The 22,827-nt window shown below is 43.9% G+C and overlaps 1 protein-coding gene and 1 long non-coding RNA gene across 2 annotated transcripts in view; one reads left to right on the top strand and one right to left on the bottom strand.

Moving 5' to 3' along the window:
- Positions 1–10,765, bottom strand: part of LOC137541570 (corticotropin-releasing factor receptor 1) — a 366,548-nt gene extending 355,783 nt beyond the window's left edge. The window contains exon 1 of the mRNA XM_068262939.1: positions 10,702–10,765. The gene's annotated coding sequence lies outside the window, so the exon portion shown is untranslated. The remainder of the gene's footprint in view (positions 1–10,701) is intronic.
- The window catches only part of LOC137541573 (uncharacterized), a 656,441-nt gene that overhangs the window by 139,644 nt on the left and 493,970 nt on the right, over positions 1–22,827 (top strand). The gene's annotated exons all lie outside the window — the stretch shown is intronic.

Below are 22,827 nucleotides of genomic sequence, written 5' to 3'. Positions count from 1 at the left end.
GCTCCCCACTATTATCGGTTTTGTACTACAGCGATATGGACGGTGATGGTATAAAAATGATAAATACTGTTTCTAAAAACGCTTTAAAGGACTTACGAGCCCAAATAGGTAAATAAAAGAGAAGTACCTTAATCACTTTTAAATGCACGGAGGACGCCATCCGCGCCCTCCGTGCACTTCCACCAAGTTCCCGCAGTGTGATAGCCCCCCGTGCCGCTCTCGACCCCACGGATGGGCCTCCCCCCTCAATCCACGCTACTGTGCATGGATCGGGGGGGAGGGCCCTAGAGCTGCGCAGTCGCACTAACGTGTATGCGGACTGCGCAGCCGCGGACAGCTCCGGCGGCCATCTTAGGAGAGGAAGGGGAGCCCTACCCCGTCTGTGGGGTTCTGGAGCGGCACGGGGGGCTATCACACTGCGGGGACCCGGCGGAACTGCACGGAGGGCGCGGATGGCGTCCTCTGTGCATTTAAAAGTGATTAAGGTACTTCTCTTTTTTTTACTTATTTGGGCTCGTAAGTCCTTTAACCAGCTGAGCGGTCTGGACGAGCTCAGCTTGTCCATCACCGCCGGAGGCTGCCGCTCAGGCCCTGCTGGGCCGATTTTCATCAAATAAAAAGCAGCACACGCAGCCGGCACTTTGCCAGCCGCGTGTGCTGCCTGATCGCCGCCGCAGCGCGAAAGAGGGTCCCCCCAGCCGCCTGAGCCCAGCGTAGCCAGAACAAAAAATTCCAGCCAGCGCTAAGGGCTGGATCGGAGGCGGCTGACGTCAGGACGTCAGCTGGCGTCCATGACGTCACTCCGCTCGTCGCCATGGCGACGAGGTAAGCGAAACACGGAAGGCTGCTCATTGCGGCCTTCCGTGTTACTTCTGGCCGCCGGAGGTGATCAGAAGAATGCATCCGGAGCGCCCTCTAGTGGGCTTTCATGCCGCCAACTTTCAGTTGGCTGCATGAAATAGTTTTTTTTTTATTGAAAAAAAACCCTCCCACAGCCGCCCTGACGATCTTAATAGAACGCCAGGGTGGTTAAATACCATAAATGTATACATACAGTACTTATTGACACTCGTATTCCTGATACCACACTGCTTTCTTACATGGTAGGGGTCATTCACCATCCTTGCAATTAGGATATGGGAGTTGTCGTGGCCAGACTTATGGTGTGTACACACTTGAAAGATAAATGAAAGATCTTAGACCAATTGTACCACCTTCCATGTAGTATGAGAGCCTAAAGGCTTATACACACATCAGACCATAGTCTTTTGAAAGTGAAAGATCACAGACCAATTTTACCCCCTTCCATGTAGTATGAGAGCCATACCTACACAGTCTATTCTATGGAGCTGAACTCACCATCAGGTAAAAATCTTTGCAAGATGCTGCACATCTGTTCCTGCAAAATGCATTCATAGTCTATGATATCTGCAGATCCTCATACACACCTTGTTTAACAGACATTCATCTGCAGATCAGATCCACCAGGATGGATGTTCAGATCTGCAGATGATTGTCAGATATGCAGATGAAGTCTGTTAAACAAGGTGTGTATGAGAATCTGCAGATCTCATAGACTATGAATGCATTTTGCAGGAACGGATCTTTGGCAGGAAGAGATCTTTTGCAGATATTGATCTTTTGAATGTGTGCAGCATCTTGCAAAGGTTTCTATCTGATGGGGAGTTCAGCTCAATAGAATAGACTGTGTAGAGTATGGCTCTCATACTACATGGAAGGGGGTAAAATTGGTCTGTGATCTTTTATCTTTCAAGTGTGTACACACCATTAGTCAATAGGGATGGTCAAAGAGATGCAAATTCCAAGCCGATGTGCAGAATTATGCAAATCTCATGCAAAAGCTTAAATATGGACCAGTCAAAGCTGGGATGGGATACATTTTCCTTTTATAAATTTACATAATTCTGCTTCAATTTTTCATATCTCATTGACCATAACTACCTGATTGGGGTCAGTGGTGGGGCTGGAAGGAAGGGGTAGTGGGTAAGGTCTGATTTTCATGCTGTATGTCATTTTCCAAATAGGGGCCAGCAAATCATTGGGGCAACAATCAGCAGGGGTGATCACATGACCACTGCTGATCCCATGAAAATGAAGGTATTTTAGAGCTTTCATCTTGACATGCTTACACTATATCAGTGTTTGGGCTGGTGCACACCAAGAGCGCTTCTAAATGTTTTTAAAAACACCAGCACTTTGAAAAGTGCTTGGTTAATGTATTCGAATGGGATGGAGCACACCAGAGCAATGTGATTTTTTTCCCCCGAACGCAAACGTGGGTCCTACAGCATTTCTGCTGATTTCTGAGGCGATTCAGCCTCAATGTTAACTATAGAAAAGTGGAAAATGGCTCTAAAAAGCTCGAAATCAAATTGATTTTCCAAGCATTTTTGTTACAGAAGCTATTGAGTTACAGCTTTACTGTAACAAAAAATAAACGCTACACCAAAACGCTCCAAAAATTGCTAGGCATGATTAGAAAATCGCTAGGCACATGCCTAGAATAAAAAAAATAAATCACTTTTTGGTGTGCATTGGCCCGTTTTTCAAACCTGTCCTCATGACTCCCCAGTAGGGATGATCGGAAACAGCAAATTCCGTTCCGCCGTCAGTGTTGAATTCCGTCGCTATGAAAATTCCGCCGGAAAAATTGAAAAAATTGCTTAAGTAACCTTGTTTATCCTATATGGTAGCCCATAGTCCCTATTAACTGTTCAATTAGTTCTTTTCCCTCCTCCCTCCTTTCCTCCCTTCCTCTCATCTTCCAGGGAATTGTAGTATTTCAAAAGCCAGCTTACATACCGTAACTGGGAATTGAACCCAGGCTGGGCTGGGAATTGAACCCAGGTCTCAGTGTGTGGTAGGTAACTGACTTAACCACTATGCCACCAACACTACATGCTGAAACCAGCCTAGCATGTACCATTATGATCAATCCAAGAGAAAGAGTAGCGTGCTTAAGGATTTGTAGCATGTTAAAAGCCAACTCAGAGAGAGAGAGAGAGAGAGAGAGAATATATATTTTTCTCTTGGGTATATCACAGTGGTACATGCTAGGCTGCCTTCAGCATGTAGTGTTGTTGGTGGTATAGTTGTTAAGTCAGTTACCTACCACACAGTGATGAGACCTGGTTTCAATTCCCAGCCCAGCCTGGGTTCAATTCTCAGCCACGGTATGTAAGCTGGCTTTTGAAATACTACAATTCCCTGGAAGATGAGACCCTCCTCCCTCCGGGAGGAGGGAATAGGGAGAGAGGGAGGGAGGAAGAAAATAGGTAAAATTCAGCGGAATTCCGATTTAGAGGTATAGCAATTCCGTTCTGACCGGCGGAATCGGAATTGGCCCAATTCCGGCCGGAATCGCGGAATCCAGCAAGCATCCCTACAGGCAGCCTCACCTTTGCACAGGTGGGGTAATTACTGTCTCATCTCGGTGGATTTAATGTAGCAGAGACACAAATTACCCCACCTGTGCGTCAGTGATGTTGCCTGCAAAAAGTTTACTGTTGGGGAGTCGTGAGGACAGGTTTGAGAAACACTGCACTATATAGTTGCTAGTCTACTTAATTTGGGAGGAGAGTATCTGGTTTAATAACCTGGTTCATGTAGCAATGGGTGCTCTCTGACAGCCATTTCTAATCTCAATCTTTTAAAGTGTTTAAGAAGTTCTGGCCAGTATATTATATGCCAGGGCACCCCCCCCCCCCCCCAAATCGCCATGCCAACATGGTGGTTCTGTGTACAGGACAATTTGCCTATGCGGCAATCAATTTGCATATGTAGCATCTTGTGTTTGTGTATGTGTGAAGGCATTTATGATTTGAAGAGTGTTTGCAATGCCGAAGGTATTTGTGTACAAAACAGCGCGCGTGTGTGTGTTTTGGCATGTTTCCTGTCCGCACACATATATCACCTGCCTCTTGCCAGACTCAGGGTGCCAAGCGGGACAGTGTCTGCCAGACTCTGCTGTCTGTGCAGCCTTGTCAGGCAGATAAAGGAAGATGAGGAATGGAAAGAGTGAGACTGCGAGAAGCATTTGTGGGAGAGAATGCAGAGTTATTACAATAGGGACAGCTGCTGTTTCTATTTTCTCACTACTAACTATTACAATGTTCCCTCTCCTGTAACATGTGATGACATGAATAGGGAAGGGGATAACTGTTTTAAGTGTACAATGATCTTTTAAAACCTAAATACTGTGCACTATGATCTAATACAGACCACTGGTGTTACCCCAGAAATTAAAATGCTACCAAACTACAGAAATATTTCATGACGTTACAACACAATGTGAAAAATGTGTATAGTTTTCTTTGTAAATTCATTATTCCATTGAAGGTGAAATGCCACTTAAAGGGACACTGTAGGGGATTGGGGGAAAATGAGTTGACGTTACCCAGGGCTTCTAATGGTCCCCCACAGACATCCTGTGCCTGCGCAGCCACTCACCGATGCTCCGGCCCTACCTCCAATTCACTTCTGGAATTTCAGACTTTAAAGCCTGATAGCCACTGTGCCTCCGTTGCCGTGTCCTCACTCCCGCTGATGGCATCAGGAGTGTACTGCGCAGGCCCAGTATGGCCTGTGCCTGCGCCGTGCGCTCTTGGTGACATCAGCGGGAGCGAGGACACGGCAACGCAGGCGCAGTGGTTTTCAGACTTTAAAGAGACTCTGTAACATCAAAAAGATCCCCTGGGGGGTACTCACCTCGGGTGGGGGAAGCCTCTGGATCCTAATGAGGCTTCCCACGCCGTCCTCTGTCCCACGGGGGTCTCGCTGCAGCCCTCCGAACAGCCGGCGACAGACCCGACTGTCAGTTCAATATTTACCTTTGCAGGCTCCAGCGGGGGCGCTGTGGTTGCTCTCGGCTCCGAACTACACGGAAATACCCGCCTGCGCAGTAGAGCAGACCCGACGGCGATCGGGTATTTCCGCCTACTTCGGAGCCGACAGCCGTCAGAGCGCCTGCGCAGGAGCCAGGAAGGTAAATATTGATGTCATCTTTCTCGGAGGGCTGCAGCGAGACCCCTGAGGGACAGAGGACGGCGTGGGAAGCCTCATTAGGATCCGGAGGCCTCCCCCACCCGAGGTGAGTACTCCCCCAGGGGATCTTTTGACGTTACAGATCCTCTTTAAAGTCTGAAATTCCAGAAGTGAAACGGAGGTGGGGCCGGAGCATCGGTGAGTGGCTACGCGGGCACAGGATGTCTGTGGGGGACCATTAGAAGCCCCGGGTAAGTTCAACTCATTTTCCCCTGACCCCCCCTACAGTGTCCCTTTAAGCTAATTTGTTTGAAATCCCAACCTGTACTCCACAAATAGTTTTGCACCTTCAAAGTTTTAAGTTGCAGTTGGCTGGGAATTTTCAAAACTAACCAAAGAACAAACAGCACTTCTTTCAAAATAGGCATATAGTGGCTGCCATATTTATATAATTTTAAACAATATCAGTTGCCTGGCAGTCATGCTGATCACTTTGGCTCCAGTAGTGTCTGGATCGCACAGCTCAAACAAGCTTACAAGCCAATCCATGCAGACTTTTGTCAGAGTTTGATCTGTGTGCTTGTTTAGGGTCTGTGGCTAAATGTATTAGGCTCTATTCACACTTGCGTTTTGAAAGTTTTGCAGGAGTGATTTTTTCTCACGATATTACGCAAAAAAATCACTGAACACTGCGGCGTTTTTTGACGCGGTCGCGTTTTGAGCTTCTATAGCACTGAAACACAATCAACTGAAAATGGTGCAGGCTACGCATTTGCTTTTGGCGTTTGTGCCTGTTTTTGGGCGATCTGCGGCGATTAGCGCAAATCGCCCAAGTAAGAATGGGCCCATAGGATTTCATTACGCTAGCGCTTATAAAAAGCGCTAGCGTTTAAGCGTTTTGTCAAAACCGCAGCAAAACACTGTAGTGTGAATGGGCCCTCAGAGGCAGAGGATCAGCAGGACAGCCGCCAGGCATCTAGTATTGCTTGAAGGACAACTGGAATGAGAGGGATATGGAGGCTGCCGTATCTATTTCCTTTCAAGCAATACCAGTTGCCTGGCAGCCCTGCAGATCCTCTACCTCTAATACTTTAAGCCACAGACCCTGAACAAGCATGCAGCAGATCAGGTGTTTCTGACATTGTCAGATCTGACAAGATTAGCTGCATGCTTGTTTCTGCTGTTTTTCAGACACTATTGCAACCAAATAGTCCAGCAGGATGTCCGACAACTGGTATTGGTTAAAAATAAATAAATAAATATGGCAGCCTCCATATTTCTCTCACTTGAGTTATTCTTTATAAGGAAATAAATGTCAACTTTCATACGCTTCTTAACCTCCCTGGCGGTTAATTTTTTTTGCCACATTGGCAAAACTTTTTTTAAAATTTTTTTTTTTTTGTTTCATGTAAAGCTACCAGAGTGGTAGCTACATGAAACACCACTAGAGGGCGCATGTGTCCCTCTAGTGCGATCGTCGCCGGCATCTATAGCAAACAGGGGAACGCGTATACAACGCGTTCCCCTGTTTGGCTTCTCCTGTCGCCATGGCGACGATCGGGATGACGTCATGGACGTCAGCCGACGTCCTGACGTCAGACACCTCCGATCCAGCCCATAGCGCTGCCCGGAACTCATTGGTCCGGGCAGCGCAGGGCTCTGGCGGGGGGGGGCCCTCTTTCGCCGCTGCGTGCGGCCGATCGCCGCAGAGCGGCGGCGATCAAGCTGTGCGCGCGGCTAGCAAAGTGCTGGCTGCGCGCACAGCAATTTACAGAATAAAAATCGCCCCACCAGGGGCTGAGATCTCCCCCTGCGCGGCATAACCCGAGCTCAGCTCGGGCTTACCGCCAGGGAGGTTAATTCAGGTGTGTTTTAAAGGGATGCTAAGCTCTACCTAAAAAGGACAATTTGGACTTACCTGGGGCTTAAGCCAACCCCCCTTAATCCCCCCCCCCCCCCCTTCATAGCCTGCAAAGGACTCCCGGCATCCTCCTGGCTAATCTCCCGGTTCCGCTGGCAGCTCCGTTAATCGGCGACTTTGTTCTCCAATACTGAACCGTGCATGCACAGGACTGTAACGCTGGCTAAGGGTGCACATGGGGGACTTCAGGTTAAAGTTGCTGATTAACTGAGCCGCCAGCGGGACCGGAAGAGGAGCCAGGAGGATGCTGGAGAAAGCCCTAGGTAACTCCAAATTGCTGTTTATGGCAGAGCTCAGGGTCCCTTCTTTTTTCCCCCACACCTGCACTAATTAAATGATTGACGGTCTGTTAGGAATGTAGTGGAGTGGTTTTGTGATTTCTATGGGTGACAAGTTACAATAAAGGAGGGGGGGGGGTAGGCAGATACAGAAATTAAAGGGAGCCTATACTGAGAGGGATATGGATGTTTCCTTTTAAACAATGCCAGTTGTCTGGTAGTCCTGCTGATCTCTATAGCTGCAGTAGTGACTAAATCACATACCTGAAACAAGCATGCACCTAATCCAGTCTGAACTTCTGTCAGAGCACCTGATCTGCATGCTTGTGGAGGTGCTGTGGCTAAATGTATTAGAGACACAGGATCAGCAGGAGTCAGGCAACTGGTATTAGGTTCCCTTTAGGCTATGCATTCTATATCTTGGTACTGCAACGATCAGTGCAAAGCTGTTGTGCACTCTTGAACTAATGATGTCCGACAACCTTCCTGCAGTGCACAAGGATACCTAATTGTCCAGGGGAAGTGCACACATGTGGAGTTTTTTTTTGTTTATTTTGCTGTGGTTAGTTTTATTTTTTTTATTTTTTTTGCTAGATTATTTTTACAGAGATGCAGAATTTTTGCATGGAGACTTTGTCACTATCTTTGGTTTTTCATGAAACAGACAAACAAACAAAAACTACAACAGAACTCTCCTACTCCAGGTACCCTTTGCGATCTATGCTGCCCTGTTAGCTGTCCCATTCTGCTGCTGTGTCCACTCATATGCTGGTATTTTCACTGCTGTGGCGCTGACCCGGAAGTAACCAAGAAGTACTTCCGGGTCGGCACCATAGTAGGGAAAATGCTGGCACATATAAGAGGACAGGGCGGTATAACGGGAGAGCTGATGGGGCGGCAAAGACAGTGAAGGGAACCTAGAGTAGGTGAGTTATGCCTAATTAAGTATTGCAGACTAGGTGTAAGGTATCTGTCCTTCTTATTGGCTGATGGCAGAGTGCTGTCTAGGAGTGAGCATTTGTTTGTGTGTGATAAATTAAGGGGGTAGTGGGGGTGAGTTCCTGGTGGTGGCAGCTCCGGGGCTCACTTGCGCTCCCCTATTGTGTTGCATGCAGGTTTGGGGGTCCTGAGCAGTGGCAGTGCTTGGGGGGCCCACACCTGTTATGTGCACCAGTGTTTGCATATTTAACATTCTAGTCAGTCAAAGATTTCAGGTGACTAGTGCAGGGACCCCTGGGGGCACTGGACTGAGAAAATGGTTCTGTGACATATGTCACAGCACCAGTCGTAAAACTGCACTAAGCGCAATCAAACCCCCTCTCAGTTAAGGGGTACTTAAATCAAATTTCACAAAAATAAAGTATACTGCTTTGCAAACATCATCCTCACACAAATATTACCTTCATGCAATCATGAAGTGACAAAAAATGATTTCTCTGGATATTCCAGGGGCTTCCTGGATCCTCATGTAACTACTGTTCCTGCTCTGGGTCCCTCTAAGCACTTAGGGCGAGAGCTTGTTGGATCTGCTCTCGTGGCCACACTCCCATAGAAGTAGGAGCGTCTCCATGCTGGGAATGCAGTATTGCGGTTCTCACATGTCCAGTTAAATGAAGCCGCTCAGGCACAGCTTTTTCCTCCGTGCACAATCCAGCTTTGTATTACTGAGCATGTGCAGATCATCATCCCCCGTACTCGGGACTAAGAAGCTCGTACTTGGATGGGAGAGCAACCAAGAAGAAGAGGAGAGGTGGTGGACTCATGAGGAGGATATGGGAAGCCGCTGGACCATCCAAAGGCTTCACATTACTTAGGTAAAAAGTTTCATTTTTAAAAAAATTTACACAAGCTTAATTTTAATGTAAAACACTGAAGTGAAAACAAACACATTCACTTATAACAAGTGCTAACCACTTACACACCTTGCTGCCTAATCCCTGCTGCCTATAGGTTGTTTGGTATATGTTACAGCACAATAGCACCGATGACAGTGTACTGCCTGAGTGTAATTCAGTTTAATTCTTAAGGTGACCACTAACATTACAATTTTCTAAGTGATTGTTTCCTATCATTCATATGATCTGTTGGAAACGATTGTTTGGGACCGAGTCAGGTAAAAAGGGTGCTGGACATTTGGGCTGAGACATAGGCTGTAGTGTAAATTACAGCTATATCAGTGCTCAGAGGGTAATTTAGGCGCTGGCAAAAGTCTGCGACAAAATTTTAATAAAAGAGCTGGCAGCCGAATTGCATTTTACCCCGGAGTCCTTGGCGGCCTGGAGGGGTATTAGTAATGAATGCATTATTAGCAGCACAGTGGCGTAGTGGTTACCACTCTTGCTTTGCAGCGCTGGGTCCCCAGTTTGAATCCCAGCCAGGTCAACATCTGCAAGGAGTTTGTATGTTCTCCCCGTGTCTGTGTGGGTTTCCTCCTGGCACTCTTGTTTCCTCCCACATCCCAAAAACATACAGATAAGTTCATTGGCTTCCCCCTAAATTGGCTTATGACTATGCTACATACATACATACATACACTACATAATAATACATAGACATATGACTATGGTAGGGACTAGATTGTGAGCCCCTCTGAGGGACAGTTAGTGACAAGACAATATACTCTGTACAGTGCTGCGTAATATGTTGGTGCTATATAAATAAAAAACAGGGTGAGCAGTTTTTTGGCTTTACTCTGCGCTCAAAAATCCCTGCGCTCTTTTTGCATGTAAGCGTTTGGGACCACTAACTGATGAAAACTTCCTAACCCGTCCGATCGGATTAATTATATGAATCCGATTTTTGGATCAATCCTGTCAATTCTGTAAATTGTATCATTAGTGGCCACCTTTACAGACCTTCCCAGACATCAGTCAATTTGTTTTTGTATGAGAGAAGTGTGAAAGTGTGCTTTAAAATCATGTCCCAATATGCATGGTTTGGCATCTTACTGACGTTACATCGATCCTTTAAACATTTTAAGATAAACTGAGCTGTTGAGAATTAAGTGTTTTATTGATTTATCAGGTAATGCCTGAATGTCTAGGTAAAATCATATTCTGAGTGTAAGCTTTTGCTTGTATGATATTTCTCATAATGTACTTGAAATGTCTCGGTATTAAATATTATTAATTTATAGGGTGCCAATATATGAATAAAATATATGGTGCGACTAATATGCAATCACATTATACCCTCAGTGGGAGGTGCACAGCAGAAGTAGCAAGACCATTTCCAGCAATTTTCTAATGCACTGTTAAGAGGAAAGGTCGCTGTCCTTGTTTTTGCAGTGAAATGGAACAAAGGGATGAATCACAATAGTGGATTGTTTTTAAGATACGTACACATGCTACTCAGCCATGGGTGGCCAATAACGAACGCCTCAATCGAGAATCTAGCATGTCAGAGAGCCTCCGATGTAGCCTTAAAGAGAACCTGTACTGAGTAAAAATATTTATAATAAACACATGAGGTAACTTTAAATGAACATTACATAGTTACCTTGCCATCAGTTCCTCTCAGAAGCTCCCCATTTTCTTCTGACAATAATCCCTTCCAGTTCTGACAATATTTTGTCAGATCTGAAATATATCAGTTGCTGTCAGTAAAATATCAGTTGCAGACAGTTATAGCTGAGAGGAAAACTGATGTACCAGGTAATGTCCATGTTTCCCTATGGCTCAAGTGGGCGATGTTACAGTTTAACTGTGTGCTGACCAGAAAGCTGTTATGGGTAATGGCCATTTTCAAAATGGAGGACGGAAAATCCCCTTGATCACAGTGAACAAACAGGGCGCGGGACAGGAGAAAGACACTGAGGAGTAGACTACATGGAAGGTAAGTATGACTTGTGTATGCTTATTTTAACTTTTAATGTTCAGTTCAGGTTTTCTTTAAAGATTTGGCATACCAGATCTTAACTGAAGTCTGACACCCCTGAGTGTATTGTCTGTCACTCACTCAACTAGCCAGAAAGTGCTGTTTTGTGCTGTGCATAGTCTTTCCTTCTTCCTACATAGTAACAGACATGTCGCTAGCTTTCAGACTAACAATGAAGTCTGTACAGTCTAGGCCACGAAACCTGATCCCTGCTGGGTAACAGTCCTTGTACTTGTGTACAGAGTTTTAAGTAAAAGCGCGTGAGACCACATTGTGCAGGAGAACAGAGGTGCCAAAAGGATAAAAGGAAGCTAAATGAGCTTTAAAAACAAATTCCTGGTAAATAGAGGAGGTAGTGGTAGACTTACCTCCTCCAAGTAGACACACGATGACTGTAGTAATATATTTTATTTATGAACTCCAAATATGCAACGCGTTTCGCAGGTTTGATTCCGCTTCATCTGGCAATAACAACGGAGCAATAGCAGATGTGGTCAGTAGAAGAGCCAGGAACCTCTATGAGACCACGTTGGGTCAGTAGGTGAATAAAGTGACTTAAACCGGATGAGGTGAGTTTTAAGCTTGCATTTGGAGATCTGTGCATGTTAGAAGATGTTAGATTTGTCTGTTCAGGTTATGATGGTGTACACAGGTGACATTGCCTTGTGCTAGGAAATTGCAGATGTGAGAAATGTCTATATGTGATTATTTAAATGAGAAAAACAAAAGTTTGCTTTCCAAAAACAGAAAGAATTTGCGATTATTCAGGTTGGAGTGACCTTGAGATTTCTCCCAGAGCAACACTGCTGAATATATGCAAATTAACCATTGTACCCTTAGAAGCTAAACACACCTCCAGAACCGCTGGAATGCAATGATGTGTCAGCTTGTTAATTTGTACAGAGCCATAATAATCCAACATGCATACAGACTGTTTCGGATTGTTTGATCCTCATCAGTGCATGGCATGGATTAATTTGGCTCTATGGAGTAGGGCTTGTGAATCCGAGAGGCACAGACTAACCAGCAAGCTCATGGTGACCCAGAACTCATTGGAGTGTGGTGCCTTTTAAATGAGAAGGGAGAAATAAGTGTTATTGCTAAGCAACAAATAGGAGAATACGGTATTATTGATATGTTATTTAAAGTAGGCAAAGAGATTAATGGTGCAGAAAATGGCAGCTTGTTTTGTCCATATTAAAAGTTTGAAGAAACAGGATGTCATGGATGAGGCTGGTACATTAAGGTAGTCAGGGACATGTGATTTTAAGTGATGACAAGTAAGGAAAGATACATTTGGATGTCACCAGGAAGGATGTATGTCTGTGAGGCACGAAGCAAAATTAACTAATGCACTATATAGTTGGAAAAGAGATCAAAATTGTGCCCTGACATATCTAAATGGAGTGGGGGAGAAGGTGTGGGGGTGGGGATTGCTAAACAACCTTCCAGAGAAGTAGAAAGGGTAAAAAGGGCAATGCTTTTGCATTAGGTCCCTGCTAGTGATGTCCCTTCTTGGTTCCCATTTGTGGTTCTCATTTCCCAAATCTTGATTGCTTAGGCTTTTTCCACACTGAAGCGTCATTGCATACTCTGTATAATACAAACAGCAGCCCAAAACATTGGAGGGGAAATGTTGCATCATACATGCGTGCTGTGCATATAGGGAAGAATTCAGTGAGTGAAATGTATGCTTCACTGCAACTGTAAATGCGCATGTTGTCAGGTACTGCACAGCATGCCTCGCATTAGGCCAATGGATTCTGCCGCACTGCTCTTTCCTGAAGGGACCATACCATTACAATATAGGTGCATTGCATTTGCTATGCATTTATATTGTCCAATGTGCATACATGCAAAAAACACTGAGAAATTTGGGCGCCCAGGACCCTGCAAAGGTCCTGGGGGCAATAAGTACTGTTCCCCCTCCAGGCCACTATGGACTTGGGGGAATCGCGTAATTAGAATGGCAGCTATTGCTGGTGGCCGAATTATGCTTTTTTTTTTTTTTTTAAACGGAATTTGGTGTCCATCTCTTTTGACAGTGCCCAAATTACTGCATAAGCACCGCTATAGCTGTAATTCACATTACGGGCTATAGCAACACATGGTGCACCCCAATTTCCAGCTCTGTTTTGCGCTGTTACAGTCCAAAGCACCACAGTAGCCCTAGTGCTAATGTAGCCTAACCCTTGTCACAATCAAAGGCTTTGAAATGCTTTGGTTTTAGTTTGCTCCCTGCCTTGATTCTTTTTTTCTCTGTCCCATGATTCTCTGTACCTTAGTCACATCATATCTTCATACAACTCTCCTGTCCTGCTTGGTAAAATGATACTTGTGTGCAAGGCACCATAATACAGAGAAATCAGTAACCCACTGTAAGGTTGTTAGGGGAGGACAAAGTGCTTTTTAGACTCTGCATTTTGTGGTAGTCTATGTATACCTTTTGGTTTCAGACTTTTTTTCAGAAAACCATACTTATTTATTTGAAGAACATGTTCTAACCAGCCAGTCTGAATTCATCAAGAATGATGCCTCTCAGTTCTGTGGCTACAACCACTTTTTATGAAATCGTATTACTTGGATAGGAGCATGGATAGTTCTGCAAGCTTACACAACCTACTCAATGTTTGTCGCTGTTGCTCCCCTATATCATTCCATGCCTCTTCCTATTCAGATAGAAATGATACTGCAGACTCTTACAAAGCAAACCCAAAGCAAAAACCCTTCACTCACTCCACGGGCCACCGATTAAATGGAGAATTCTAAGATTGACTTATTGACATTCAAATCCTTGCCCAACCAGACTGCGACTGCATCAACCCCACCAACAATCTTAGATCATAAGGCTCTAATAACTTGGTCACCCCAGAGTCCACCTCAAAACCTTTGGAGCCAGAGCCTTCTGTCATACTGCCCCTACACTTTGGAACTCCCTGCCACTCCCAATTGAGACATCTCCATCCCTGAAAGCATTTAAAGGACCTCTGTCCTGAAAATCTTAAAATGTAAAATACATGTAAACACATACAAATAAGAAGTATGTTTCTTCTGGAGTTAAATGAGCCATCAATTACTTTTCTCCTATGTTGCTGTCACTTATAGTAAGTAGTAGAAATCTGACATTACCGACAGATTTTGGACTAGCCCATCTTCTCATAGGGTTTTTTAAGGGTTTTCTTTATTTTTAAAATAACTTAGTGAATGGCTATTTCTCCGTCCAACGGCCAAAAAAGTGTACGATGAACAGGGAGGCTGTCTAGCATCGTATAAATATTTTTCAGACAATGTCTTTATAAAGAATCAAGGCCATACTGAGAAACCCCCATAAGGAAATGGACTAACCCAAAACCTGTTGGTAATGTCAGATTTCTACTACTTACTGTAAGTGACAGCAGCATAAGAGAAAAGTCATTTATGGCTCATTTTACTCTGGAAGAAATGTACTAATTTGTATGTGTTTTACATTTTAAGATTTTAGCTACAGTTCCTCTTTAAGTCCAAACTGAGTAGCCACCTGCTAAGTCTGGCATTTATGAACACCTGACTATTTCCTCTGTAACTCTGTAAAACAGTAGGACTTAGCAATGCCCTTTGAATCCTATGGGAGGAAAGCACTTTACAGATGTTATGGTATTGTATGTCTTTTGTGGAAACACAAATGCTAATATAACCCTGTTGATCATAGACCTGAACACTTGACGTAATTTACTAATGTATCTTTAGAAAGCTCCAAAAATCTCCAATAGGGGATATCGTAGGGGATCCAACAAACCTGGACTGGGTGAAATAAAATTGATTGCTGATGTGCAGAGGGATGACGAGTGGCATAGACGTAAACAATGGGATTGTGGGGGACTGATCAGCATCCCTGGGGTTGGGTACATCCGTCCAGCAGATCAGTTGTGGTTTCGTCATCTGGTGTCGTACGCGCCTAATTGTTGGCTGAGGTGGTCATTATCAGCCACCTCAGGTGACTTAAAGGATACCCGAAGTGACATAAGATAGACGTGTATGTACAGTGCCTAGCACACAAATAACTATGCTGTTTCTTTTTTTCTTTCTCTGCCTGAAAGGGTTAAATATGTAAGTGGCTGACTCAGACAGGAAGTGACTACAGTGTGACCCTCACTGATAAGAAATTCCCCTTTTTTTTTACCCCTTTCTTGCTCTCAGAAGCCATTTTCTGCTAGGAAAGTGTTTTGTAGTTGGAATTTCTTATCAGTGAGGGTCACACTGTAGTCACTTCCTGTCTGAGTCAGGGCTGAGTCAGCCACTTACATACCTGATATTTAACTATTTCAGGCAGAGAAAAAAAGGAACACAGCATAGTTATTTGTGTGCTAGGCACTGTACATTCACGTCTATCATATGTCACATGTCACTTCGGGTATCCTTTAAGTCAGGAGTTTGAGTAGTTTGTTTGTAAGGCCCCATTTACACTTAGTCAGTTGCTCTCAGTTATAACTGAAAGAAAACTGATTTTCAAAGTAATGCCCATGTTTTCCTATGGCACCTTTTAACACTTAAGGGACCACTACCGCACAACGTTTAGTTTTTAAGCATCCCCATATTAGTTACATCAATAATACAGAAGCTTCAGAGTGGAATTTTCATTTTTTAGCAAGTACCTTTAAATATAGACCTATTACTATATTGTGTAGCTTTAGCCCCTGCACTAAACACTGACAGACTTCTGCAACTAGAAAGCCAGCATGGGGGAAGCCTTGTCAGGTAAACTAAATAATCCCCGTCTCCTGCCCGGCTCTCTTTAACTGCCAAGCCTGTGACAACTTGCACTGTAAACTGTCCAGCGCAGTCACTTCAAAAGGCACCTTCGCTCTCTGCCCTGCAGGCTGCAGGCATTCGTGGAGACAGCTGTCTCCCCGCATACACGGCTGTGTAATGAGCCACTCTCCTTACCATACGATTGCCGCTGCCCTGCTTGGTGGCGATTGTATTGTATGATGTAAGTGATATGGGGATGCTTAAAAACTAAACAGTTTCACGGTAGTGGTCCTTTGATGCGTTTTAACTGAAATCTTTTTCACAATGCACTGCTATGGAAGAAATGCGTACCAACGCATGCTAACGCACACCAACTGATTGAGTGTAAATGGGCCCTAAGGGTTTTCCTGATTAGTTGCATGCAGTATTCACAGCAAGGGTTTTTCAAATGTTTTTTTGCACTCACATGCAGCTGAGTTTATTACAAAACGAATGAGATAAAAAAGGCCTCATTGCAAGTGCCTAGATGAAACTGCAGTTACATGACTTCTATTTGACTAAAGTTTTTGCAAGTGGCACTGTTTTGTGCGACTTGCAACGATTGTAGACTTTTTTTTTTTTTCACTTATTCCAGTCTAGTTTTCCTGGTTCACATATGATAAACCTCCCTGGAGATGCTTTGACATCCCTGGGGAAATGTCCGAGTATATCCACTTCAGCAACTCAGGAATTCTGAAAATTAATTGATTCTGAGTTGGAAAAGACTGTTGCAAATTAAATAACACAATTCCCACACCAAATTCGGTACTTACAGTCGTCACACAGCATAATCATAAGGATATAAAACTTCGGAAAAATCCAGGCTTACATCACTCAATTTCATGTACCAACACACCCACATACTTAAAATATCAAAGTACACATGACTGCGTTTCTAAGAGATGCACCCACACTGAGATCTGTAACTTCATATATATGTGTTACCTTTATTCACAAGATTGAGAGTATTGTAGCGCGTTACATCTGTTACTAGATATCTATTGATGCAGAGAGATGCAGGCTTTAGTAAAGGGTTAACCATTTACATTTCCAGCTTTGACTTGTGTTTAGCTGTTATCACAGCTTTGGATGTGCAGATGACCAGTCATAGCTAAAATGCTAAGTTTTGTAAGCACCTATTTGCACTACGCTGTTTAAAGGGAACCTTAACTGAACAGGGGGTAAAGAGTTTCACTTACCTGGGGCTATTACCAGCCCCCTGCAGCAGTCCTGTGCCCTCAGGGCCGCTCTGGAATCCTCCAGTCCCCCGCTGTCACTTAGTTTCATTTTTGATGACTCACCAGTCGGCCGGCCGCCATGTGTATTATTGGACGCATTCCCTACTGCAATTAGCGCTGTTGCGGACTGCAACCTGTACAACAATACGCGTTGCCGCATATCTACGCGTCCGCAACAACGCTAATTGCAGTAGGGAATGCGTCCAATAATACGCATGGCGGCCGGCCGACTGGTGAGTCGTCAAAAACGAAACTAAGTGACCGTGGCGGACTAGAGGATTTCAGAGCAGCTCTGAGGGCACAGGACTGCTGCAGGGGGCTGGTAATAGCCCCAGGTAAGTGAAACTCTTTACCCCCTGTTCAGTTAAGGTTCGATTATACTCAAAAAAATTTGGCATTCTCTCGATGAATGTGCTGTACCTGTAACACCTTTTCCTCTGTCCGAAGCCGGGCACCATGGTAATAAATACTTTTTCCCCCTTTATATTCATCCTGAGAGAGTATCCATCCTGAGCTCCAAAATCGTGATTACACCAAAATCGCATTAAAATAAAAAATAAACCAAAATCGCTATTACACCCAAAATTGCAATCAGAGTAAAATCTTTTCGAGGCTTCAATCACATCCAAAATTGCAATTGCAGGAAAAACTGGAAAAAAAATCACTGAAAAATATACTTCCCTTTCTCGTGTTCATAAATAAGGCAGCTGGGAGGTCAACCAGGTGATTTCTAAAGGTAAAGAAGACTTTTGAAAATGCTTGGCAGAATGAATGCTACATGTCAGAATGCATGGGTTAAATCTAGAGAAAAAAACATGCAGCCCAAGTGCCACTATAGTGTAGATTGTCTTTTTGCTGTGCAGTGCCCATCATAGTGCAACAATGTATTGGCAAAAATAAATAAATCAGTGCGACCTTGCTACCGCAGGACGAACCCGAGTGAGGATAGGCTTTCCTTACACACCTTTACACTGTTAGATGCAACCCTCCTTTTTGAGTATTATTCCATTGCTAAAAATCCAAAGGCCCCATTGCCTGAATATACTACACCATATAAGGGTTCCCGCTTTTCTCTTTTTGTGTTTTTCTGTCTTCCTGGAAGGTCTAAGGAACCTGGAAGACCACAAGAATACGTTTAGCTTAAATATTGGCTGGTTGGCTTACCGAAGCATTGAGAAGAAAAAAAGTCTCCTAATTATTAACTGAATTAAGATCCAGTTTTATGTGCTTGAGTATGACAATTTGTGATATGTATAACTTCTGATATAGTAAACTACTTTTCTCAGTCAATTTAAGTTTACTATAAAGGGATTAAACTGTATATCATACAGGATCCAATGAATGTGTAGCGTGTACACCGTTATAAGTGGCCTCACAATTCTGTGGTCATTTCTCTGTCTGATTTTTGTAAAATTACTGATGGCTTTATAGTTTCTTTATTAATCCAATGAGCACATATATATCTGTGAATTTGTTTAACCACTTCAGCCTATCTGGAGGATCTGCTCGTCCAGATAGGCGCATTGCGGGCTAAATGGACGCACAAGTACGTCCAGCGTTATTTCCGCGGGTGCGCGCGCATGCGCGCGCACCCGCCGCTCGTTCACAGCCCAGCCGACGGAGCGCTAGGTGGTTCAAGGGACCAGCAGGTCCCTTAACCAATCAGATGAGTTTACAGGCAGAATGCACATTGTTACAGCCAGTAACAATGTACATTCTGCTAAATGTTTATAAACAAAGTTTCCCTCTCTCTCTCTCTCTCACAGCTCTCTGTCATCACAGATTCTGTGAGTGATCTGTGCTGACAGGAGCTGAGAGAGAGACTGCAGCAGTGTGGTAGGACTTATAATATTAAAATTTTGCCCCCCATTCCTTGATTTTAACCCCATATCTACCCCCTTATCTCCTGATCCTCCCTCTCCTTTCCATTTATTCTTTCTAACCTCCCTTCCTAACTTTTGGGTATTTTCACCCTCTCTACTCTTTCTATATACTCTTTCTATCTACCTTCTATCTACTCTTTATCTATTTTATCCATCTATTTCAATAAAAAAAAAAAAAAACTGTCACTTTAAAAAAAGAACAAAAAAAAACCACAATCTATTTCTTTCTTTTTCTTCTTACTTTTTATTTCTATCTCTTCTTTTTAGTATGGCGAGGAGGCGCTTTTCTTTGCAGGAGGCAGTCGCCTTCTGCGAGCAGAGCAGCAGTGAGGAATCTGGGGATGACTCAGGCAGCGAGTGGTCCCCTCCGAGCGACTCTGATTCAGGTACTGAAAGCTCAGAGTCCGGAGGGCTGCCATCTCACCAATTGTGTTGGGATGATCCTGATTCCCCTGATGAGGAACCATCAGGACAGTCAGAGGCCATAGCTGGGGTCTCAGCGGGCAACACCACAGCAGCCAGCAGCAGCAGTGGGCAGACAGGAACCAGCAGACAGGAACCAACTGGACAGTCAGAGGCCATAGCTGGGGTCTCAGCGGGCAACACCACAGCAGCCGGGAGCAGCACTGGGCAGAGGGGAGCCAGCAGACGGGGTGAGCGGCCATCGGTACCTCGCAGGCAGCCGGTACCAGATCATATCCTTAATGGCACTTGGTCACCCCCTAATTTTGAGGTGCCCAATATACCACCCTTTACAGCCACTCCTGGTGTGTCAGTGCCTATTGACAATCTGTCACCCATTGAGCTGTACCAGCTCTTTATTACGGTGGACTTTTGGCAGCATATGGTTGAGCAGACTAATCTCTATGCTGAACAATTTTTAGCTGAAAACCCAACCCACTGGACTGTGACAAAATGGAAGCCCACCAATGTGCCCGAATTTAAAATTTTCATTGGTTTGAATCTCAGCATGGGTGTCACAACAAAGCCACAACTGAGAATGTATTGGTCCAAGGACCTCTATCATAGCGCGCCCCTCTACCTAGCAACAATGAAAAGGCAGCGATTTGACTTGCTATCTAAATTTTTTCATTTGAATGATAATACCAACCATGTTTCACGGACTGACCCTGCCCATGATAGGTTATTCAAGTTAAGGCCCATGCTGACCCACCTTACTGCAGTATTTCGAGATCTCTACACCCCAGACCGTGACATTGCAGTGGACGAGTCCCTTGTACCATTTCATGGTAGACTTGCCATTAAACAGTACATACCTAGCAAGAGGGCAAGATATGGGGTAAAAATGTACAAGGCATGTGAGAGTGGCACTGGCTACACCTTCGCCTTTACAGTATACGAAGGCAAGGACTCCGCTTTACAGCCAGCTGGGTGCCCACAGTACATTGGCACCAGTGGGAAGATTGTTATTGATCTTTTAACCCCTTATCTCCACCAGGGGTACCTATGTAGATAATTTTTATTCAAGTGTACCTTTGTTTAAGTTCCTGTACTCAGCCAAGACTGGAGCATGTGGGACGGTTAGATCCAACCGTGTAGGCCTCCCACTACAGGTACTGAACAAAAAACTACATGGAGGACGGTCCTACAGCCTCAGATGTGGCGAACTCCTCGCACTAAAATACTTTGACAAGAGGGATGTGTTGATCCTAACAACGATCCACAGTGAGGCCACCGTTCCTGCCTCGTCAAGAGGGGAGGGAACTGTAAAACCACAGGCTGTAGTGGAGTACACCAAGAAAATGCGAGCAGTGGACTTGGCAGACCAAAAACTGGCTCCTTATATGCTAAGAAGAAGGCGGAGGGCATGGTATAAGAAGATAGCCTATTACTTGCTGGAGGTGTCAATGCAGAACGCATTTGTCTTGTATGCAAAAGCAGGCGGAAGGGACACCTTTGTGCAGTTCCAGGAGAAAGTCCACAAGTCTCTAATTTTTGGCCCTACCCAAATCGCTCAGCAAAACGATCCGATTTATTTGGAGAATACCCTCAGACTTAAAGAAACACTTCCCTGCCCTGATCCCCCCAAATGAAGTGAAAGCCACCCCTATGAGAAGATGCAGAGTGTGTGTGAAACACAAGATGAGGAGGGAGTCTAGATATTTTGCCCGGATTGCCCCTCAGCCCCAGCACTATGCGTTGCTACTTGCTTCAGGACATACCACACTCTTCCACATTATTAATTTCTTCTTCCTTTTTTTTGGGGGGGGGGGGGGGGTGTCTATATTTTTTTTTAAACCTGGACATATTTTACTGGGCTTTTACTGTGCCTTAAGAAGCTCCCATTTGGCCTACCAATGTGTTTCTGAGGTTTTGGAGGAAACTAGATGCTTGGGAGAAGCCCAGAAACATAATTAAGCTGCCAAATTGAACTTTGGACCCTGCTTCCAAATTGAACTTTAGCCACATGCTTGGAATGAACTATGCTGACCCCTCCTTTCTTCTGACCCACCAATTTGCTTTGGCTTCTGACACCTGACTTCTGCTCTCTGGCTTTTCTCCAATCCTGCTAAACGTCCAATGGTAAGTTCCATTGTATTTGTCATCATTGTCATTTGGTTTTCTTTTAACCGTGACAAGCTGTAGAATAGATTTTGGTGTGTTTTAGGATTGAGGCCTATGTCATATGAATTCTTCATACTGCCAAACTGGAAAAAACTGTTCAAAAATGCAATTTTCAGAGTTATGGTGCAACTTTAGCAAAACCGCATACGTCCCAATGTTACCAAATATGTATATCTGAGTAGGCCTGGGTCTCTAATTTTCAGAATGGTAACATTTATGACATGTATTGAATGTTCTGACACTCCATGGGCGTTGCTAAGAAAGAATGACATTGCTGCATTTGTTGAAAAAAATGACTTTGAAAAATCCATTGGCGCTACTTGCGGTTAATAGTGTGCTGTGAGCCCAAAACACTATGTGATTATGTATATAGGGTATCTTTTTAACCGTGACAAGCTGTAGAATAGATTTTGGTGTGTTTTAGGATTGAGGCCTATGTCATGTGAATTCTTCATACTGCCAAACTGGAAAAAACTGTTCAAAAATGCAATTTTCAGAGTTATGGTGCAACTTCAGCAAAACCGCATACGTCCCAATGTTACCAAATATGTATATCTGAGTAGGCCTGGGTCTCTAATTTTCAGAATGGTAACATTCATGACATGTATTGAATGTTCTGACACTCCATGGGCATTGCTAAGAAAGAATGACATTGCTGCATTTGTTGAAAAAAATGACTTTGAAAAATCCATTGTCGCTACTTGCAGTTAATAGTGTGCTGTGAGCCCAAAATGCTATGTGATTATGTATATAGGGTATCATTTTAACCGTGACAAGCAAGAGAATACAATTTGGGCAGTAAGAAAGTTGAGGCGTATTTCATGTGAATTTTTCTAACTGCCAAAGTGAATGAAAAGCAATAATATTGGTATTTTCATAAACTCTGTACCAAAATAAAACACTTGTAAAACCCCCAAAAAGTGACAGATTTGAAAAAAGAATACATAAATCTTTACCTTAGGGACTCAGCTTTGTAAATATGTATGCCATGAGGGCGTATTCCTGTTAGTTATGCAAATAAGGACTTTTAATCCTTGGTAGCGTACAATGAGAAAACAAAAAACACAACATAGAAAAAATACACCTTTATTTCCAAACAATATACTGTCACTATACTTTGTACTAGGGACATAATTTATATGTTGTGATAACCAAGACATATGGGCAAATAAAATGTGTGTATTTTATCTATAGTAATATTGTTAATTTTAAAACTATAGGGGATGGAATTTGAGAAATAGTGTATTTTTTCATTTTTTTCCTTGGTTTTTCAC

This window comes from Hyperolius riggenbachi, chromosome 12, assembly GCF_040937935.1.
Source record: "Hyperolius riggenbachi isolate aHypRig1 chromosome 12, aHypRig1.pri, whole genome shotgun sequence".
NCBI classification, from domain to species: Eukaryota; Metazoa; Chordata; class Amphibia; order Anura; family Hyperoliidae; genus Hyperolius; species Hyperolius riggenbachi.
Note: the sequence above shows the minus strand (reverse complement) of the source record. Positions and strands in the feature narration are given on the sequence as shown.